Genomic DNA, 22,915 nt, shown 5'->3' with positions numbered 1-22,915 from the left:
TCACCATACATTACATCATTAGTTTTAGATGTAGTGTTCCATGATTCATTGTTTGTGCATAACACCCAGTGCTCCATGCAGAACGTGCCCTCTTTAATACCCATCACCAGGCTAACCCATCCTCCCACAGATGAATGGATAAAGAAGATGTGGTATATATATACAATGGAATATTATGCAGCCATCAAAAGGAATGAGATCTTGCCATTTGCAATGACGTGGATAGAACTGGAGGGTGTTATGCTGAGCGAGTATCCTTGTTTTTTAAGTCACATGCTGAAATATTTGAGGAAGACAAAGCAAATGTGATTAAATGTTATCCTTTGGTGAATGTGCTATTCTTACAACTTTTTTTTTTTAAAGGTCATATGTTAACATGACCATTGTTTATTTTTTTTTTTTGCTTTGAGCAAAAAGGATTTATTTTTTTAATTTATCTATTTTTATAAACATATAATGTATTATTTGTTTCACGGGTACAGGTCTGTGATTCATCAGTCTGACACAATTCACAGCACTCACCATAGCACCTACCCTCCCCAATATTTGAATTTTTCAAAATAAAAAATTGCGGAAGTAATGCAGAAAACTAGGCAGTGATATAAATATAATTGTACTTCAAAATTTTGGTTTTAAAATTCCTTAATTAGAAGATTTCTAACATTTGAGTTCTTTCATTTTTGTTCTTTGGTTTTTAAGTTTTATTTCTAGATTAATTGGTAACCTTAAATGATTTTTCTTATTTTTCAAAAGTTACTTTAAAACTCTGGCATCTCAACTCAAAAGTGATTCTTAAGTAGTCCTGAGGAAAATACCCGTAGCTGTTTTTGAGTTGTTTTAAAAATTTGCATTAAAAATACTGAGATTTTGTTACCTCACTAACAATTGAACCAAAGCACTTCCAGCTTAGCATATGTTAAAACATTTATGAGAAATAATCTTTGACCGAAATGTAAAAATATCACTTCTAAGCATCAGCAAGTCTCTCTTTTTCGCTTGCCTTATATGAATCACTTAATGGATAAATTGCTCACGCCCTGTGTTTCCTGCTGATTAGAAGTTGCTAGTAGCATGATGCACATGAGAAAAATCGCAAATGTTTCTCAGAAACCCACAGAGCAATGTTTTTCCAACTTTGCAGAACATTGCCAAAAATATCTACCTGAATCACAGACACCTGGAATGGGTATCAGAGCACACCACAAAATTTTAACATCATGCATTTTTCATTTCATTATAGAAACTGCCCACTTATGAGGTGGTCAGCTAAGGAACGTAACTACCAAGACCATCTAAACAAACAGAAGATCTAGTTAGATTTGTAAATTTTTTTTTAATTTTATTTATTTATTTGAGACAGAGAGAATGAGAGACAGAGAGCATGAGAGGGAGGAGGGTCAGAGGGTGAAGCAGACTCCCTGCCGAGCAGGGAGCCCGATGCGGGACTCGATCCCTGGACTCCAGGATCATGACCTGAGCCGAAGGCAGTCGCTTAACCAACTGAGCCACCCAGGCGCCCCATAGATTTGTAAATTTTTAAGCTAAGAAAATTTATATAAAAATATAGAGATTGGTTTTTGGTATGCACAGGCAATGACTGAGGTGCCGTGAGGACAAAAAAGTTTTGGAGCTTTCTTTATGATCCAAAAAAAAAGATTCACAGTAATTGCTTAGCATACACAAACCCTGACCTAAGATACTATAAAATGCCAGCTGAAAAGAGGAGCAACTAATAGAAATATCAGAGTCAATATTAAAAAGTGGAGTGTAGTAAGAGACATAAGAAGCACAAAGGAGTTAAGAAACCAAACTGAAGAAATGTACCTATTTCTTCTGAGTATTTTAGAATTCATATTTTATGAATCTCATGACTTATTTAAATAAACCCAAAGAAGGATTCAGGGGATGATGGCATGCAATTTTCCAAAATATTCTGCAACTTAATTTTGTGTCACGTCTGTGAGCTTCACAATCACTATTCCTTCTGCCATGAAAACATTCTTCTAACATTTACTCCTTTACCACTCAGGTTTTGGCCCAGGCCTGAGAAATCTCTGACTAGCCTTGACTGCCCATCCAAATATTCTTATATTACACAGTATATTCCTCTTTCATAATGCCCTGGAAGTACTGATCTGCTTGTCCATTTGGTCCAACGCTTTCTTGAATAAAGGGATTTGTGTTACTCAGTTAAATTCTTAGTACATTGTCTGCAGCCCCAATAAATCTTTGTTGAATGGGTACATGGATGAATGGGTAGACAGATGCCTCTTTGTTTTTATTTCAGTATAATTAACATACAGTGTTATATTAGTTTCAGGTGTACAATATAATGATTCAACAATTCTATACATTACTCAGTGCTCATCATAATAAGTGTACTCTTAATCCCCTTCACCTGTTTCAACCATCTTCCCACCCACCTCCCCTCTAGTAACCATCAGTTTGTTCTCTATAGTTGAGTCTGTCTGTTTTTTTTTCTTTGTTCATTTGTTTTGTTTCTTAAATTCCACGTATGAGTGAAAACATATGGTGTTTGTGTTTCTCTGATGGATTTATTTCACTTAGCATAATACCCTTGAGATCCATCCATGTTGGTATAAATGGCAAGATATTTCATTCTTTTTTATGGCTAACATTCTATTGTGTATATATAACACATCTTCTTTATCCATTCATGTATATATGGACACTTGCTTCCATAATTTGGCTATTGTAAACAATACTGCAATAAACATAGGGGTGAATACACCTTTTCAAGTTAGTGTTTTCGTATTCTATGGATAAATACCCAGTAGTGGAATTACTGCATCATAAGGCCATTCCGTTTTTAATTTTTTGAGGAAACTCCATACCGTCTTCCTGCACCAGTCGGCATTCCCAGCAGTGCTCGAAGGTTCCTTTTTCTCCACATCCTCACCAATATTTGTTGTTTCTTGTGTTTTTGACTTTAGCTCTTCTGACAGGTGTGAGGTGATATCCCATTGTGGTTTTGATTTGCATTTGCCTGATGATGAGAGATGTTGAGTATCTTTTCATGTGTCTCTTGGCCATCTGTATATCTCTTAGGAAAAATATCTGTTCATTTTTTAATTGGAGTATCGGGGTTTTTTGGTATTGACTTGTATAAATTCTTTATATATTTTGGATACTAACCCTTTATTGGATATATCATCTGCAATTATCTTCTCCCATTCAGTAGGTTTTCTTTTGCTGTGCAAAAGCTTTCTATTTTGATGTAGTTCTAGTAGTTTATTTTTGCTTTTGTTTCCCTTACCTAGAGAGACCTATCTAGAAAAATGTTGCTATGGCTGACATCAGAGAAATTACTGCCTATGCTCTCTTCTAGGATTTTTATGGTTTCAGGGCTCACATTTAGGTCATTAATCCATTTTGAGTTTATTTTTGTGTATGATGTAGGAGAGTGGTCCAGTTTCATTCTTTTACATGTTGCTGTCCAGTTTTCCCAACACCATTTATTGAAGAAACTGTCTTTTCCCCATTGCATATTTTGTCTCCTCTGTCATAGATTAATTGACCATATATTTGTTTAATTCTGAGCTCTCTATTCTGCTCTGTTGATCTCTGTGTCTATTTTTGTGCCACTTTCATACTGTTTTGATTACTACAGCTTTGTCATGTATCTTGAAATCTGGAATTGTGATACCTCCTGTTTTGCTCTTCTTTCTCAAGATTCCTTTAACCATTCGGAGTCTTTTATGGTTCCATACAAATTTTAGGGTTATTTGTTCTAGTTCTGTGAAAAATGCAGTTGGTATTTTGATAGGGATTGCATTGAATCTGTAGATTGCTTTGGGCAGTCTGAACATTTTAACAAAGACAAATGCGTGTCTTTGATTGCCATACTCCTGTACCAAAAGGGTCTCTACCACTGATGCCACCAGTCAACAGTCTAGGGTCTAAGATGTCTAAAAGGTGGCTTCATTGTGGTTAGGGTTCTCTGCACAAACAAGGAACATCACTCTCCCTTTTTTCACATTTTTCCTACATGGATCCCAGAATATTGCTGACTTATGGTACCAATGCCATTTTAATGAAGTCACTATTTCAAATATTTTTATTTTAATTTCCACTCTTCTGTACTCTTGCAAAAAAAAGGGGGGGGAGGAGGAAGAGGGGAGGGAGGAGAAGAGGAAAAAGAAACCATTAAGACTAAAGGTAAATATAATCGACACAGGCCCAAAATTGCCAATCTTCTTTAATCTCAGCCTATCTTCAGATTTATTTTCCTCACTCTCTCTTTCTTAGAACGAGCTTTTCCTTAGAAGTTTCCTGTATCTTATACAAATAAGACTCCCCAGGTTCTCCAATCATGACCATGCATAAGTGACCTTGTGTGACTATTATTTAAGTTCATGTCCAAATTCTACTACCAGAGGTGATGTTATTAAATACTGTTGTTGCCTTTACAGTTAGCAAAATACTATAAGATTTACATTTATATTTCTCCCTTCATGATAAAAAAAAATCCCTGAAAAATAGCTTAGAAAGATTTTAGCAATAAAGAACATATTTACAAATGACATGCATCCATTCATTTGTTCATTCAACTATTCACTCAGCAAATGGCCATCAAGTTTTTACTAGGTATCATGTTAGAAGTGGTTTAGAATAGAGGAATCATGTGTTGACTAGCAAACAGTGCACCTAGGGAAAGTCACATTATATAGCAGAAGCTTGAAGTGTGAAGTAGCTAAAGTTCCCATGCCAAGGGCCCTTCTTGATCCCACTTGGTTCTTGATATCAACAGTTATTTTATGACTATGATATCCACTCCATTAGTATGGAGATTGCCTCTAATACAGCCAGGAAAGGGTAAGGCTAAACCAATTTTTTGTCTTGTGGTAGATTCAACGGCAGTAAAAAAATTTTATGGTATATGGAAAGTGGCATGTCTCCTGTGTTCAAAACAGGATGCAATTCTAAGAATTATTTACTTACAGGAATAGTTTTCAAACTAAGCAAAATCCTTTCTCCAAATGAAATATTGCCCATGTATCCCAGACTCCAGTTGGGCACTCTAAAACGGTTGGTTCAACACTTCCAAATTCTAAAACTCTATGCCCAGTGGAAGTCAGACTCTCCTCTTATATTTATACAAATTTTGGTGGTAGCATTTTTATGGATTCCTCTACCTCTTTGCCCCTTTTCTAAGAGAACTGCTTCTAAGAACGTTGTCAAACATCTTCTAAGTTCTCTGAGCAATGTAAGTTGTAAGGAGCATTCATAATTCAATAAGCTACAGTCAAGCTCCCAAAACCCTTGGCATTTCTGAAGTATTGAGAGACAAAGGTATTTCTTGTTATGTTAATGAGGTGACTTTTGGACCCCACCTAAGGAAGTAAACTGGTTGCCAGGAGAACCAAGCAAGGATTAAAGGGTTGGAACTTGCAGTGTCACACAACCTCTACCTCCAGGGGAAAGGAGAGGGCCTCAACATTAAATCAATCACCACTGGCTAATGATTTAATCAATCATGACTTTGTAATGAAGCCTCCATAGAGGACAGGGTTCAAATATCTTCTGGGTTGGTGAGTGCATGGAAATTTGGGGAGAATGGAGCACTTGGAGAGGACATGGAAGCTCCTCTTCCCCTCCCCCATACCTTGCCCAATTAATCTCTTTCATCTGGCTGTTCCTGTATTATATCTTTTTATAATAAACCTGCGATCTAGTAAGTAAAATGTTTCTCTAAGTTCTATGAGCTGCTCTAGCAAATTAATTGAACCCAAGGAAGTCACTGGAACCTTTGATTTCTAGCCAGTTGTTAACAATCTGTACTTCGGACTGGCTGCTAAAGTCCAAGGAGGAGATCATGGGAACCTCCAATCTGTAGCTTGTCAGTCAGAAGCAGAGGTAACTAGACTTGCAACTGAAGTCTGAAATGGGAACCAGGAGGAGGGGCAGTCTTGTAGATTGAACCCTTAACCTCTGGGTAGGTAGGGGCAGAATTGATTTGAATTATAGGACACCCAGCTGGTGTTCCAAGAATTATTTGTTGGTGTGTTGGGAACCCCCAAGCCCAAAGTGGGAATCGGTCCAGGAATGCAATAGACTTTCTCCTTCCTTTCCTTTTCACCATTCTTAGCAGATTGCTCTACAGCACAAAAGTATGTTGTTCTTTATTATACAGAACAATTAAGCATACCCCTTTTCTTACTGCTGAATGTGGCCTACACAAATAATTAAAATGTTCCTACAATTACTAATTGCATTATTAAAAGTAGCTGTGGTTAAGAATAGCAATATCCAACCCCCCCCAATTCCTGTTATGTAAAGAAGTTTAATGTATAAACAGTTAAATAAAGGAATCATTGTAGTTGAACTGGGAGTACCCTGAGAACTCTGCCCTCTCATCTCAAACTCTTCCCCATCCAGTGTCAAATTTCACAGAACTTCTGAGAGCACTGAGAAGAGTGCTGAGAGCACTCACAAGAGAAATTTTCTTTGAGTATTTCCAGATTATTTGATTTGATCAACTTTTAAGCACTCAGAGTATGCAAAATACTATAATTACACTGTGATGAATAGTAAAATAATCCTTTAGGTTTTTCTGTTTTTTTAAATATAATCACTTTAATTTCATATTTATAATAACCTTATGAAATAGATAATATTATCTTTATTTTAACAGTAAGTAAACTGAGGCTTGTTCAAAATCACTGGGGCCTAAGGTATATACATACTCAACTTTATAGCTACAACCAACCAATTTTCTAAAGTGGTTGTACTAATTTATTTTCCCATCAATAGTGTAGGAATTCTGGTTGCTTCACATTATTCCCAACACTTGGTATATCTTTTTCATTTTCACCAATGCAGTATGCATGCAATGGTATCTCACTGCAGTTTTAATTTTGCATGAACTTATGACTAGTGAAAAGCACTTTCATATGCTTTTTTTAACCATTTGGAATCTTCTTTGGTGTGCTTTTTTGCCAAATTCTCTAATAGCTTTTCTGACTTTTTGTGATTGATATATAAAATCAATTGATTTATTCTTTATATATTGTGAATGTAAGTCCTTTTCCAGATATATGTATTACAAATGTATTTCCAGATATATGTATCCCTCTACTATGTAACTTGTCTTTTTACTCTCTTAATGGTCTCCTTTATTGAACAAGAATTTTTAACTTTAATGGAATCTGGTGTATCACTTTTCTCTTTATGTTCTATTTGATAAATCTTTGCCAACTCTAAGATCATGAAGATATTCTACCATGTCTTCTTTCAAAAACCTTATTTTTTTTACTTTTTATATGTTAAATTAATTCTGAAATTGAATTTTGTTTATGGGGTGTAGTAGGTGCCAGGATATGATTTTTCCATATAGATATCCAATTGACTCAGTACCTTCTCTGTATCTCTGCAATCTTGCTTTTGTAATAAATTAACAGACTATATAAGTGCAATCTATTTTTTGATTCTCTATTTTATTGGTCTCATTGGTCCATTTTATGCCAAAACGACCATTTCATTTTGCTTCCCACCTCTGAGTTCACTTTACTTCTTTTTGAATACCCTTTTAAAAATCCTTTCAGTAGGTGGGATACCTGGCTGACTCAGTTTGTAGGGCATGCAACACTTGATCTTGGGGTTGTGTGTTTGAGCCCCATGTTGGGTGTAGAGATTACTTTAAAGAATCCTTTCAGCAGGTTTTGTTGGTGGAAAACTCTTTGCTCATGTCTGAAATTTTATCAAGATATAATTGATATATGGGGCGCCTGGGTGGCTCAGTCGTTGGGCGTCTGCCTTCAGCTCAGGTCATGATCTCAGGGTCCTGGGATCAAGCCCCGCGTCGGGCTCCCTGCTCCGCAGGAGGCCTGCTTCTCCCTCTCCCACTCCCCCTGCTTGTGTTCCCTCTCTCGCTGTGTCTCTCTCTGTCAAATAAATAAATAAAATCTTTAAAAAAAAAAAACCACATACATAGCTTTAAAAAAAAAAGATATAATTGATATATAACATTATGTTAGTTTCAGTTGTAAAATATAATATTCAATATTTGTATATATTGTGAAATGATCACCACAATAAATCTAGTTAATATCCATTACCCCACATTGTTATAGATTTTTTTCTTGTGATAAGAACTTAAGATCTTGCAACTTTTAAATATACAGTATAGCATAATATTTTTTCTTTATCCTAACAGATAGTTTAGCTGCCTAGATTTATAATTATATTCTCCCAGTATTCTGAACATATTATATTCTGGCTTCTTTTAATGCTTCCAATCTAATTCCCGTTCTTTTGTAAACAATGTATTTTTCTTCATCTTTCAAATCTTCCCGATTTTATATTCTGTTGTTTCACTTTTACTTGAATTCATATATATGATCTTTTTTCTTTCTTTCTTTCTTTCTTTTCTTTCTTTCCTTCCTTCCTTCCTTCTCTTTTCTTTCTTTCCTTCTTTCTTTCTTTCTCTTTCTCTCTCTCTCTCAACTTACCTTGCCTCCAATGTTTCCTAAATCAGAGGATTTCTGTCGTTCATCAATACTAAAATTATCAGATGTTATCTTTTGAACAGGCAGTTTTATTTTCTGTTTTCAGCTAAGGAATGTCTACAAATTGTTGAATTTCTCAGTCAATCTGATAGATGTCTCAGGTTTTCAATATCCTTATCTCTATATTTCTCTTTCTAATATATTTGGATATATATAATATCTTAAATAACCATCTTATCAGTACATACAATTTTAAAGAAAATATCTTTTCTCAAAATCCATTTGATTTTTTTTCAAAACTGTAATTCTTTTGGTCATGGTATCTTGCTCAATTCCTATTTTTATAAATATTTACTCATGATTTTTGACATTTAAAAAATATTTAATAGTTTCTTTCCAATATTTCTATTATGTAACAGGATCAGGAGACAGTGCTACTCTGAACCTACTGACTCTTGTTCATATTGCATTGTTTCTTTGTGTTTTTTCATGTAATTTTGGACTGAACTAATTTTCACTGGGGTTTGACTCTTCAATGCCTTGGGTTAAAACAAATCTTCAGTATGTTTTTTGTTTGTTTGATTGATTTCAACGTCTTTTCAGGGGTATTATGGGCTCTTGAACACTTTTATGTTAATTCCTTATATGAATGTTACCAGATCATATAGGTAGAGTAAATTCAAATCCCAAACGTGTATTTATGAATTATCACAGGAAAACAATTCAACCTACAGAACACTCCAAAAAAGTCAGTCTTTCAAGGCATTTTTTTTCCAGGGGGTGGATTTTTTTCTAGTCCACACTTCCCTACAGGTAGCTAGTTGAGAGTTCTGGCATTATTAGGTAAACTAAACTGGGTCTCAGTTGCAACTCTCTTTTCTGCTCCTTGGGTGTTAAAACTCAATCTCCTAGTTACCCAGACTGGCTAGTTCTCTCAGGATAGCAAGCACTGGTGAGGCTCAGCATCAGCTCACATCTTTTCTTCTCAAGGTATTTTATTTTTCTTTTTGATCCGCAAGGCTATCCTTTTTTCCTAGTAAAGTCAGCCATGAGTTTCATTTAAATGTTTGTGTATTGCACTTTATTTTATTTTGTATTACATATTATGTTTTTATCTATCATTCTTTCTTCCAGTTAAGGTTTTTCAGGTAGTCTAGTTTGCCATATTGCTGGAAGTGGAAATCTCTTCTACATTCAAGCTTTATATATTATCAGTATTACTTCATATTTACTTTTTATTAAAAAATTCTTTGTCATTTTAAACAAAGCCAAGATATTATAGCTAACATTCATAGCTTATCCTTTGTTATAAGCATTAAGGAATAAGTCTCCTACTAAAGTTTAGGAAAAAAATGTTGAACCTCTGTTTTTACATTATACTTAAAATTTGATCTGTATCTTTCCAGGGGTTCCAAAGTGAACAGGTATGTTCTATCCAGAGAGAACTGCCTAGTTCATATAACTTTCTCACCAAGAAAATACAAACTAAAAGAAGGTAGTCTAGTTATGAGCACAGTTTTATCCACTATCAAGGTACTCCATTGTGCTTCCAAACAGATTTATATAGCCAATGGCAAAGAATGTGTGAAATAACAAATGCAGTGAAATATGTATAAATGTGAGTAAATGAAGGAAACAAGCTGCATACCTGAGGAAACAAAATCTCCAATAATTTTCATTCCAAAAATTTCCTTTGACTACTTATTATAACCAAATGCCACCTTGTCAAAATAGCTTCATATGAGTCCCATTGATTTATTCAGTATTTACTGAAAATGTACTCTTTTCTGGTCACTGACGATATAAAGATGAATAACACCAGTGATAGACATTGGGGATGGTATATGTTATGGTGAGCGTTGTGAACTGTGTAAGACTGTTGAATCACAGACCTGTACCTCTGAAACAAATAATACATTATATGTTTAAAAAAAAAAAGAGAAAGAAGAAGAAGATAGCAGGAGGGGAAGAATGAAGGGAGGGAAATCGGAGGGGGAGACGAACCATGAGAGACTATGGACTCTGAGAAACAAACTGAGGGTTCTAGAGGGGAGGGAGGTGGGGGGATGGGTTAGCCTGGTGATGGGTATTAAAGAGGGCACATACTGCATGGAGCACTGGGTGTTATACGCAAACAATGAATCATGGAACACTACATCAAAAACTAATGATGTAATGTATGGTGATTAACATAACATAAGAAAAAGAAAGAAAGAAAAAGAAAGAGATAAATTGGACTTCATCAAAATAAAAAGAAAAAGATGAATAATACCATAGTGCTTAAGCTTAATATTCATAGTCTCAGAAGAAGAGCAGATGTGTAGCCAGAAAAACACATTACATTGTAAAACATATAGTATTAGGGGACAAGCTTTGATGAGTATTGGGCTTTAATCAAAAGTGGTATATTAAAGACAGGTTGGTTGTTAGGATGGAAGTGGACAAGAGGTTTTACAAAGGAAATGACACTATGCTGAATCTTCAAGGACAATCATACATTTGTATGACTGGGAAGGCCACTTCAGCTAGAAGCAACAGCGTATGAAGAGCTCTTTTAAACTAGAAAATATGAATCTGGAATGCTGTTTACTTTGTTCTTGATAAGAGTGATGAATTTTAATTTCCCAGAATGCCTACTCTGTTGACAGTAATAAATGTTCCTGGGCATTGTGGGAAGAGATTAGAGAATTTCTGTTAATGTTTATGAATGTATAAAATAAATAAGTGATATCCATACTTTCACAAAATTTTTATTCCAATCAGGGATAAAAACATAACTGAAGAATACAAATTATATTTCAACAACTTCAACGTCAGATAGAATCCCATCATGCTAACATATAGAGGTATTAGAGATACATTTGGGTGATACATAATTGACTAAATAATAAAGTATAAAAATCTTAGGAAAGTTTATGAACAAGAGATGAATAGGGACCAAATAACTGAAAAGGAGAAGAAAGGGAGAAACTGTATAATGGGAGTTGAGACAAGAGATACAACAGAATCAGAATCACATAAGAGATATTAAAATAGGAAACTTTTTTTTCTAGTCCACCACTTCCTCGTATTATAAAGTATTGCTACTATTACAAAAAAAAAGTTCCTAAAGTTGTTGAGAACAAATGGGTTGGAATGAAGAATGATGAGTATAGAATAAAGGCAAAGGAAATTATATAAGGTCAAACCAGAACAAGCCACAGGCTGGACTTTTTTAATAGGAATGCACCAATATGAAAATCATATCTCTGTAAACTGTGGAACTAGATCTTAATTTGACTAATTAAAAAATGTTTCATCAAAATTATAAAAATTGAATCTTCCATAATAAATAATGAATCAAATAGGTAATACAGATCAATAGAGTAAAAGTAAGATCATAACAGACTAGTATTAACCAGTGAATTCTTCCTGTAGAAAATGAGATTAGAAGTAGATTTGGTATAGTGAGCCGAGCTGAGATCCATTAAGGCAGTCATGTTCTCTCTGTGGTGAGCTTTCTCGCTAGCTGAATTCAACTGGGTGAACTGTGAGTGGCCAAGTCAGATCCAGATCCAAATCCAAACAAAGAAAAGATGATCCAGGGTCTAACCAGCACGTGGATGCGCAACCCAGTGATGAGCAACCAAAACAAAAGGAGGCACCAGCCGAGAGTCAGGATATTCTACCTGATCAAGGGAAGGAAGTTAAAGGAGGACCTGTGGCTCAAGGACGGGACCTGGAACCTGATCTCCAGGAGCTGCCTCAGGCAAAGGCTGGGGGTATAACTGAAGATGACCCTGATATCAAGGGGCCAAGTCTACCCTTTTTAGAGCCCATTAAAATGCCGGAAGCAGTGAAGGACTACCCCAGATTTAAACAAGGACAAGCTGAAACATGCAAACTACTTTTATGTGGGGTACTTCACTGTTGAAATCCTCTCAATAAAGTTTTACAGACTTTCTCCAAAAAAAAAAAAGAAGAAGAAGAAGAAGTAGATTTGGTATAGTTACATTACATGGATTGATGGATAGAAGTAGGGAGAAGGGGGCGCCTGGGTGGCTGAGTAGGTTAAGCGTCTGCTTTCATCTGCCTTCGGCTCAGGTCATGATCCTAGGGTCCTAGGAGGGAGCCCCACATCAGGCTCCCTGCTTAGAGGGTAGTCTGCTTCTCCCTCTGCTCCTCCCCATACTCCTACGCAAGCCCACCTGCTCTCTCTCTCACAAAAATAAATAAAATCTTTAAAAAAAAAATAGGTAAAGTATGTGAGTATGTGAGAAACAAAATCCCAAACTAGAACATTATGCAGACAACAGGACCCTGTAAGTAATAAATGTCAGTACATTCACTTGACTCAATTAAAACTGGAATGTTAGAAAGGAGTCTAAGTAGAGGGGGAGAAAATTTCATTGGGTTCTTTAATACTAACCTAAGTGAGAAACAGTATGAAAAACAGAGACAGATGTAGACTTTAAAACTTCAAGCAAGGGCGCCTGGGTGGCTCAGTTGGTTGAGCGACTGCCTTCGGCTCAGGTCATGATCCTGGAGTCCCGGGATCGAGTCCCGCATCGGGCTCCCTGCTCGGCAGGGAGTCTGCTTCTCCCTCTGACCCTCCTCCCTCTCATGCTCTCTGTCTCTCATTCTCTCTGTCCCAAATAAATAAATAAAATCTTTAAAAACAAAAAAACAAAAAAACTTCAAGCAAAAGGGTAAAACTAAAAGGGGAGAAATAGGAGAGGAAGAAGAATGTGCCCCAAAAGAATATATGACAACCTATTTGAATTCCACAATAAAGAATATGGTTTTCAGAGACGTGAGCTGCACAAAGAAATGAGTCCATACACACTATTTAAATGTTTACCATTATAGCTTGAATCAAATATGCATTTCATAACATTTTCAAATTAGAATACCTCATAACTAAACCAAGTTTTAAAAACTCAAAAATTGTGTGATATTAAATTTAATTAGAAAAGCATTAATGTGCTTTCTCTTTTACTTTTCTATGTATTTGACTTTCACTGTGTTGGCCTAGGGCATCCTCTATAGGAAGAACACAATTTCTTACAGGAGAAATGAAAAGAGAAAGAAAATATTAATACCTAATTTCTGGGAAGCAGACAGTTACTCAGTGAAAATATAATAATCTTGCACATTAACCTACTGTATCCCAATATATCCTGGTAGCCATTTTGCCTTCTTCACATATGAAAGCCCAAGACTGGCTAGTGTTAGTAGATTTCCTTTAGAAGAGTTGTTACCTCTTCCACATAGAACCTGGAAGGCAGAAGCCTTGCAGCCAGATAGTTGAAGGAAGACAATAAAAAGAAAGTGAAAGAAGAGACTGCTTTTTCTAGCCTGAGTGTTGGTACAAAGAATAGGGGAGAGGAGAAAAAAAAAAGAATAGGGGAGAGGAGAACAAGAGAGTGATGTGAGTGTGTCCCTAATTTCCTCTCCTCAAACTTTGGCTCCAAGAGGTCCCTGACAACCAGTAGACCAGGAAGATGACCACTTACCAAAGGATGCCACGTGGGTCCAGGATTGGCAGTTCCCCCTGATGTCATAGCCATTTAAGCTACTTCCATGGGCTTATGTACCTATGTGCTATCATAAGAGGGGAGGAGAAGGCAAATAGACTGCTTGATCACTACATGAAGGGACCGATTATAATATTGCACTGGAAAAGTTAAAGTAGATTGGGCATTTACTTATATTTCTTCCCATGAAGAAATCCAAATTAGCTTAAATACAAAATAAATAAATTTTTCTCTGCACATCTGAGTATAGTGTAAGCTAAATTTTATGACCCAGCTTTAATTGTAATAAGAACTACAAGAGAAGATCACTATGTCCAAGATGTTTGATTTTAAAAAATCATCTGAGAGTATCATTTGTTAAATCAATAACTAAGGATCCGCTTACAGCAAGACACTTTATGATATTAAAATATTAATGATTATTCTTATCATGATTATATTTACATTGCTCTTTTCTTCTGAGAACTCTAAGATATTCACATGCTTTAACTCATTATTGCCTTCATATTAAATAGAAAACTCGAAACCCATTTAATGATCAGAAAAATAGTTTAGCTGTACTGCCAGTTATAGTTTAATAATACAAAACAACAGTTTTTCTGATTTGCTACCAGTGTTTGATACCTTTATCAGTTCATGTTTTTCTTTATATTCTCAAATATAACTTTTTCTGTAAACAATTTGCAAATGGGAGGGTTCAATGAAATAGATTATAAAATACTTAGCTTGAGCAGTATTTCCACCACTACACATTAAACTACTGTTTTTTTTTAAATGTTCATGTTGTTGGGATTTATGTCTAAGTCTTATAGGAATGTCAGATTGAATGAAAGTAGCAGCTAAGTTCATTTATACACCTAAATGTATATAAGAATGTCAAAGTGTGGTCCAGAGCTTATTTCATCTGCAAGGTCCTCCTGGCCATTCTAAAATTGATACTTTATTACAGATACTATTTATATAAATGGTAATGACTATTCCAATTTAACCCTAATTTACTTTTAATAGGAAAAAATAAACAACATCTATTCAGTTTCTCAGCTAGATTGGGATGGCTTTTTCCACTCATTTCTTTGAAAGGTCTCTGTGTTCACACAGTGTAATTAATGGGGGCATGAGTGGGAGAGTGTTCAGTGGCAAGCCTTTTGTCCCCCTGATGTGGCTTATGGATTGGAATAATGAAGGACAGCTATCCAGGCCAATTCTTAATTTCCTTGTTATTTCAACATTTTATTTGAATGGTGGTCGGAGCTATTACTATAATTTACTAAATCTTTTCTTTCATATAGTTATTTTGAGGGTAATTATTAGAAGAGCTAATATATACATCTGTACAGAGAAATTTTCTAATTGCATACATCAGCTTCTTTAGAATGTTTTGTACATAAATTTGAACTTTTATGACCAGTAAACACACCAATTTAAAAAGTATGCACACAAAAAATCAGTCCTAGTCCTAGCTCAATCATTCTGCTGGACACCTGCAGAGAGGGAAAGTCCAGTTAGTGCTAACTTAGGCATATATCATTGTGAGCCTTGCCGAACTTGGCCTGCTGACCCATGCTGTGAGGTGCATGTAAGTCTCATAACAGCCTTTCAGTCCATCACATTCAGTGTTTAAATAACTAAAACCTTATTTTACTTTTGTTCTGAGTTCTTAGCTACCCAGCATCAGCAGGGCTATTAATCTTTTCATAGGGATGAAAGATAATTTAGGAGCAAGAGATGTCCTCCTAAAGCAATTTACGCGAAGAGTGAAATGAAGTTGGGTGCATGAACCCAGAATTGCTTCAACCTTCAGAAAGAGCAGAAGGGTTAACCAATTTATGTGCTAAGAGAAGAGAAACTTTATACATAAAGCTGCACCACACGTGTACAATCTCAAAGACAGGGCAAGATTTCTGGTCTGTGGTTTTCCTTTCATTCACATGTGACCTCCCACTTTGAGTCTTAAAACTGTTAGACTGTAAGCTATGTAAGGGCAAAGACTTCCTTATTCATCTTTTAATCCTCAGCTCTAAGCTTAATGCTGGCACCCATCATTGAACAAATATTTTATGAATTAATAATTGTGTGTTTTGAGCCCATAGCAAAGCAAAGAACTGTCTCCCCAGGGAGCATTCCTAACCACTCTGGTTTGGCACTGCCCAATTTGAATCGATCGTTGCTCAAATGAACTCTTAAAAATTTTAATATGCCTCAGTTTATCTTTTAACAGTTCAGGTGTCAGAAGAAGGAACTGAAGGAGACACCCCAATGGCCCCCAGGAGCAATGAGCAACCATGTGTAGATACCTCTTGAGTCTCTTGAGCTTGCTGCTTCCTTGCTGTCTCTGGAGGTCATGGGTAAGTCCCTCTCAGATCCTGAATCCTACCTCTGTGGCTTTTGCATTATGAGCTTTCAGACTTTATTTGGGCATTTCTTTTTCTGGATGCAGTCGAACTGAATCCAGGTGGGACTAGTTCCAACTTAGGAACCAGACTGCATCCAGTGTGAGGCCTCAGGTTAATAAAATTTTGAGGCTGAACAAGTAGATTAACCTTACCAAAGATAATCCTGAATAACAGTGGCCATAGTACAGAACTGTTAACCATCTTAGATAAACTTATCCATTTACATGGTACCCTAGAGAAAAAGGGGTTTCAGCCAAGCACTCACTATAAAAAGTAAAGGGAAACTGATTTTACCTCCCCTACAATTTCCGGTGACCAGTATGAGACCTGATGGGACACCCAACTGGCTCCTGAGCCTACAGATGGCATCCTGAGGAAATTGGCAGAAGCCAGCAAAGGCTAAGAATTCTTGCCAAAGTCAGCTCTCACAGATCTCTATCTTTGGTGCCAGGATGAGAAAGGAAGGTAAATTTCACATTATCCTTTCTTTTTCAAATTCAGATTGGCAGGAAAGAACACCGGTTATGGATCCTTTCTCTTCCAGGAGCATCTATTGCCTTCTTGTTTGTCACACTTTGTGTACTGATAATTTGGCTTGGCAACCATCAGTTTGGGGGCCCCAGTATATGGCTAGACAGAAATGTGGGCAGCACCTCATTTGTGGCTAGACATGGCTGGACAGAAATATTGGTTGCCCTTCAAATCCCCTCATAAATGTTTTTAATATTTTATATCCTTTGGGCATATGAATTACCATGAATTCTTCCACATTCTATAGACCATTATAAAGAGTAATTAGGCTGAAATTCAAGAAAATTTTGACATAAAGATGTACAAAAATCACATATGTAATCCAACAGCTTTTTTTTAATCACTTCCAAAATTGCATCCTAGATAGGTATTTTTAAATATTCAGCTGCACATATACATGTATTCTTTTTGAAAGATCATATATGTCAGCCTATAAAGCTCTCAAATAGATTTTTTCTCTTTTATCAGTGTATAGCCAATATTATTGTAAAACTAAATATCTGAAGTAAAGCTAAAGCTACATATCCGAAAAGAATAACTTCCAAAGTTAGAAACAAAAGATGCTAGAATGTGACCTTTTTTTTAAAAAAAAAGATTTTATTTATTTATTTGACAGAGAGAGAGATAGCGAGAGCAGGAACACAAGCAGCGGGAATGGGAGAGGGAGAAGCAGGCTTCCCGCCGAGCAGGGAGCCCGATGTGGGACTCGATCCCAGGACCCTGGGATCATGACCTGAGCTGAAGGCAGACGCTTAACGACTGAGCCACCCAGGCACCCGTAGAATGTGACCTTTTTGTATGAAAATTATTCTTTTATCGCAATCTTCCATCTCTTGTCAGAACTCAGACGTGGCAAGTTTTCCACCCCACACACAAACATGTCACTTTACCGCATGATGCTCCTATAGCGTAATAGTGATAAAGAGGCAAGACAGACTTATCTCATGTCAAAATAATTATTAAAGAATATACATGTAGCCTACATTCCTAGGACAAGACATTCATGTGTCTCTTTGTCTAATTCAGTTTTACATACAAACTACTCTTTTCAGGAATATATGCCAGCCGCCTTTGCTGTGCACAGTCTTATAACAAGCAGGGCTATTATTGATATCTCCCTATCAAATTCACCATCTACAGATTATATCTAAATCCCACCAAAAATAATAATATCTATACTTTAATAAGAGTTTATTTAGATTCATAAAAAGTTGAAGCCCGCAATTTTATACTACGTTTATCAGCTTTTTTTTCTATGCAGAAATACTGTATGCTCCCTGAGGCAGAGACTGTTTCTAACTCATCACAGATCTCCAGGGTTTGGCACAGAGGAAGAACTCAATACATGTTTGTTGAATAAATGCATTTTTTTAAATAGAAGGATTTCTTGCTTGTCTGAAAAGATTGAAATTATGTATTAACCATGCTTGCCTTTTGGAGACAAATATTTAAGCCAATATTCATTTGATTCGGTCATTGTACAAGGCCAGCCTATCCAACAAAGACAGAGCTTTCAATCTGACATAGTTGAGTTGTGTGTTCTTATCATTTTAAAGGGAATGAAATGTCAGTTATGTCTAAACTATCTGGATGTGTTGATTGGACATGGAAAACTTTTACACAGATCAGGGGTGCCTGGGTGGCTCAGTCGTTAAGCGTCTGCCTTTGGCTCAGGTCATGGTCCCAGGGTCCTGGGATCGAGCCCCGCATCGGGCTCCCTGCTCCCGCGGGAGGCCTGATTCTCCCTCTCCCACTCCCGCTGCTTGTGTTCCCTCTCTCGCTGTATCTCTCTCTGTCAAATAAATAAAAAATCTTAAAAAAAAAAAAAAACTTTTACACAGATCAGATATTCACACATATCCTTACATTACTTTGCTAATGTAGAATCAAATATCTGTTTCAATGTTTTTTTTATTTATATCTACTGTCCATTCTTACCTATCAAATAAAAATGGATTAATTTTTTGTGTGTGGTTTTCAATGAGGCTTAACATATTTCAAATGTATAAGTTATTTTATTTCCTCTTCATGTATAATTGTTATTTATATTATTCATAGAAGTTGCTTAGTAATTATGGGGGTTATTCAATGTATTCCTTTATATTTTCTATTATATAGTCTCACACCTGCAATTAAAGCAAATTTTATTTCCTTTTATACAATAACTAGGTCTTCTCTTTCTAGTTTATGTCTTATTTTCCTCAAAAGATTTCATAAAAAATTAGGAAAGATTAACATTAGCTTGTTTTCGGACTCTAAAACAAATGATTCTAGTGAGTCACTATTACGTATAATACAGATTTTTGGTTAAAGATAGGCATTATGTATTAGTTCAATATCTTATTCCTGGCTTTCTAACAGTTTCTAATTTTTAAACCATCAGGAATAAATATTAAATTGGGGGTACCTTCTTAAATGATGATATGAAATGCATTTTTAAAATCTTTTAATGTGATATATATATATGTGTGTACACACACACACACACAGTCGTTATATTTTAGACAAATGAACTATATTTGAATTTTGCTGGGGTAAACTTTGCTTGGTCGAGATGGCTGATTACTTTTAGGAATTTTTTACTTTACTTTGCTGATATATCATTAGGATTTTCTCATTTATATTCAATATAAAAGAAGACACATAATACGTGTGTGTTTGCCAGACTTAAGTATTGGAAATATGTTCCTTTTTTAAGTTTTCATAATAATGAAGACATATTTTAATGTTTGCCAGTTGGAAAGGTGTTCTCACAAATTCCCCCATATCGTATTTTTCCGATGCACTTCAAGTCATCTTTCAAATATTAAACAAAAAGATAAGTTGGTCACAGCTCAAAGTCACAATGTCTAGTAAGCATTTACCTAGTTTTGTCTTCAGGATTTAGTCTTGCCCCCTTTCTTTAGTTCCCTGATCATGGGGCATCAAATATTTTCCTAAAAAAATGGATGATCTTTTTGTGAAGGGGTGGCTAAAGTCATGAAACTCAGCAGTTCCCAGAGGGCCCAGCTCTGATATCATAGTTCAAGACAGAGGGCTGTAGTTCTCTGGCCTTCTTACCACTGAGCTGTTTCTTTACTGAGAATGGTAGCAGCACAGTGGAAGCAGAAAGAGGCAATAGAGTAGGCACCAGGGGAGGTGGAAACGTGGAGTTTCACATGTATGTCTAAGAGTGAGAATGTCCATGTAAATTTATTGTTCAAACCATGCAATTATATAAGTGACAGAGAATGTTGAAAATAATTAAAATTATATAATTTTGAAATATTATTTATTAAATATCCTATAAAATAGTCCTGAATCAAAAACTATTTTCTTTTTTTAAAGATTTTATTTATTTATTCATTTATTTGAGAGAGAAAGAAAGTACAAGCAGGGGGAGCGGCAGGCAGAGGGAGAGGGAGAAGCAAACTCCCCACTGAGCAGGGAGCACGATGCAGGGCTTGATCCCAGTACCCTGGGATCATGACCTGAGCTGAAGACAGACGCTTAACAGACTGAGCCACCCAGGTGCCCCCAAAAACTATTTTCAAAACTAAAATTCTTTCTAAAAATATATATCCATGTATAATAAGGTAATTTTTAAAAAAGTATGTTGACTATCTGAATGTAACAATTAAAATAAGCAAAATAATTTTAGTAAATTTGCCACATATTCTAACCAGTTTTCTTAATCATATCTACCTCTCATAGCATGACACTGATATATTTCAGGAGAAAAAAAAGCATTTTCTCTGATAGAGTCTTTTCTGTATAAAATCATCAGTCTTTTTCACAGTTGCCTTTTATTGATTTTAAAGTTCTTTTTTTTTTAAGATTTTATTTATTTATTTGACAAAGAGAGAGACAGCAAGAGAGGGAACACAAGCAGGAGGAGAGGAAGAGGCAGGCTTCCCACTGAGCAGGGAGCCCGATGCGGGGCTCGATCCCAGGACCCTGGGATCATGACCTGAGCCGAAGGCAGACGCTTAACGACTGAGCCACTCAGGTGCCCCGATTTTAAAGTTCTTAACACATCCAATTGACTTCTGTGATTTATAATCTTTTTATTTTATTATTTTTAATCAAGATAATTGACATATAACATTACATCAGTTTCAGGTATACAACATAATCATTCAGTATTTGTATAAATTGCAAAATGATCACCATAATAAGTGTAGTTAAAATCCATTACCATACACAGTGCAAATTTTTTTTTCTTGAGATGAAAACTACTCTCTTAGCAACTTTCAAATATGCAATACAGTACTATTAACTATAGTCACCATGTTGTACATTACATCCCATGACTTATTTATTTTATAACTGGTAGTTTGTACCTTTTGACCCTCTTTACCCATTTCACCCAGTCCCCAATGACAAAAGTCCAAACATGAATTTATCTTTCCTCTTTCCAATATAAGAAATTATTGTGATTCACTCATTATATTTGTTCATAATCATATTCATGTTAGAATCATTGTGAAAATATTTACGAGAATTTACTGATATGTTACTAATAGTGAATAAACCATCTAAAGCTAGAAAGAAAAATACAAGTATTAAAAGTCAATACAAGCCATGTGAAGAAGAGGCAAGAGAGACCCCCAGACCAGCCAAAGCCTGCCCACCGTCTCATCCCTGCATCCAGCGCCTACCACCTGTGGCTGTCACCACCATGTGCAAGAAAAAGGCTGAAGGGGGCGCTAAAGGAGATAAAGCCAAGGTGAAGGATGAGGCACAAAGATCTGCAAGGTTATCTGCTAAACCTGCTCCTTCAAAGCCAGAGCCCAGGCCCCCCCAAAAAGGGAGAGAAGGTACCCAAAGAGAAAAAGGGGAAATCTGATGCTGGCAAGGATGGAGATAACCCTGCAAAAAACTGAGAGGCCAAAACAGACCAGGCACAGAAAGCTAAAGGTGCTGAAGATGCCAAGTGAAGTGTGTGCATTTTTGATAACTGTGTACTTCTGGTGACTGTACAGTTTGAAATACTATTTTTTATCACGTTTTATAAAAATGCAGGATTTTGTTTTATTTCTTTTTTAAGCTATATTGTTAACACACAGAAGACTTCATTGTTGTTTTGGGGGAAGGGCATATGTCACTAATAGAATATCTCTGAAGCTAGATTGATTCGGGAAGAAACACCCTTCCCTTCTAGTTTTGAGAAACTTCCTCTTGGTTCCCAGGAAGAGGGATTCCTTCATGTTGACACACATTAACCACCTCGGCACAAACACCTTGTAGTGTGGAAAAACTAAAATTCATTTTTATGTCCTCTTCTCCCTCTCTACCTTCAACATAGACTTAACTCCCTTAAACCAGAGACCTACTGGAACCTGACTCCCAAAAATGGTTTCCAGCATGTTAGGCAATCTGGACTTTACAGTGTCACTACGGAGATGGCATTCCTCAAAAGAGTACTGTTTTTAGCTTGTGAATCTTCAGATTGATAATTCTGCCATTTTCATTTCATTGCATCAAAGTCAAGGTCGGCTTATGAAAAGTTGTTAAGCAACATGCTAAATGTGAAATGTCAACCCTCACTGTAAACTTTCCCTGTTCGGAGCATCACTTGAAGACTTCATTGGGTTTTGTAGTAGCTTTCTGATTTTGATAGTCCACTGAAGAAGGGGGTTGGAAAGTTGTTGTATACTGTTAATGATTGCCCATGTCCTGCCTGAAATACCATGACTGTTTATGAAAAGTATCTTTAATGAAGCTGGATACAGTTAGGGTTGGGAAAAATAAATAAAAGTCAATATACAAAACAGAAAAAGATTTGTAACAGTATATGCAAATTTTCTTTTCATTTCTTTTTTTCTGAGAAACATCATGCTAATAAATTATTATTTAGCTAAGTGTTCTCCCTGCACTAGAAATGTGCATTTACAGAGAGAGAAACATAGAAGAAATTTCCCTTTTCATTTGCCATTGTCTCCTTCTGTGTCATTCCCCAGATTCTCTCCTATAAAGAATTCATTCTATAACTCTAGTCTTTGCAATTCATTGCTTTGAAAGTTAA

At 35.9% G+C, this 22,915-nt stretch overlaps 1 pseudogene; it reads left to right on the top strand.

Annotated features, from left to right (window-relative positions):
* The first annotated feature begins 21,568 nt into the window (after positions 1-21,568).
* Positions 21,569-21,901, top strand: LOC110579035 (annotated as a pseudogene).
* The last annotated feature ends 1,014 nt before the right edge of the window (positions 21,902-22,915 follow it).

This window comes from Neomonachus schauinslandi, chromosome 4 (genome assembly GCF_002201575.2).
Source record: "Neomonachus schauinslandi chromosome 4, ASM220157v2, whole genome shotgun sequence".
NCBI classification, from domain to species: domain Eukaryota; kingdom Metazoa; phylum Chordata; class Mammalia; order Carnivora; family Phocidae; genus Neomonachus; species Neomonachus schauinslandi.
Note: the sequence above shows the minus strand (reverse complement) of the source record. Positions and strands in the feature narration are given on the sequence as shown.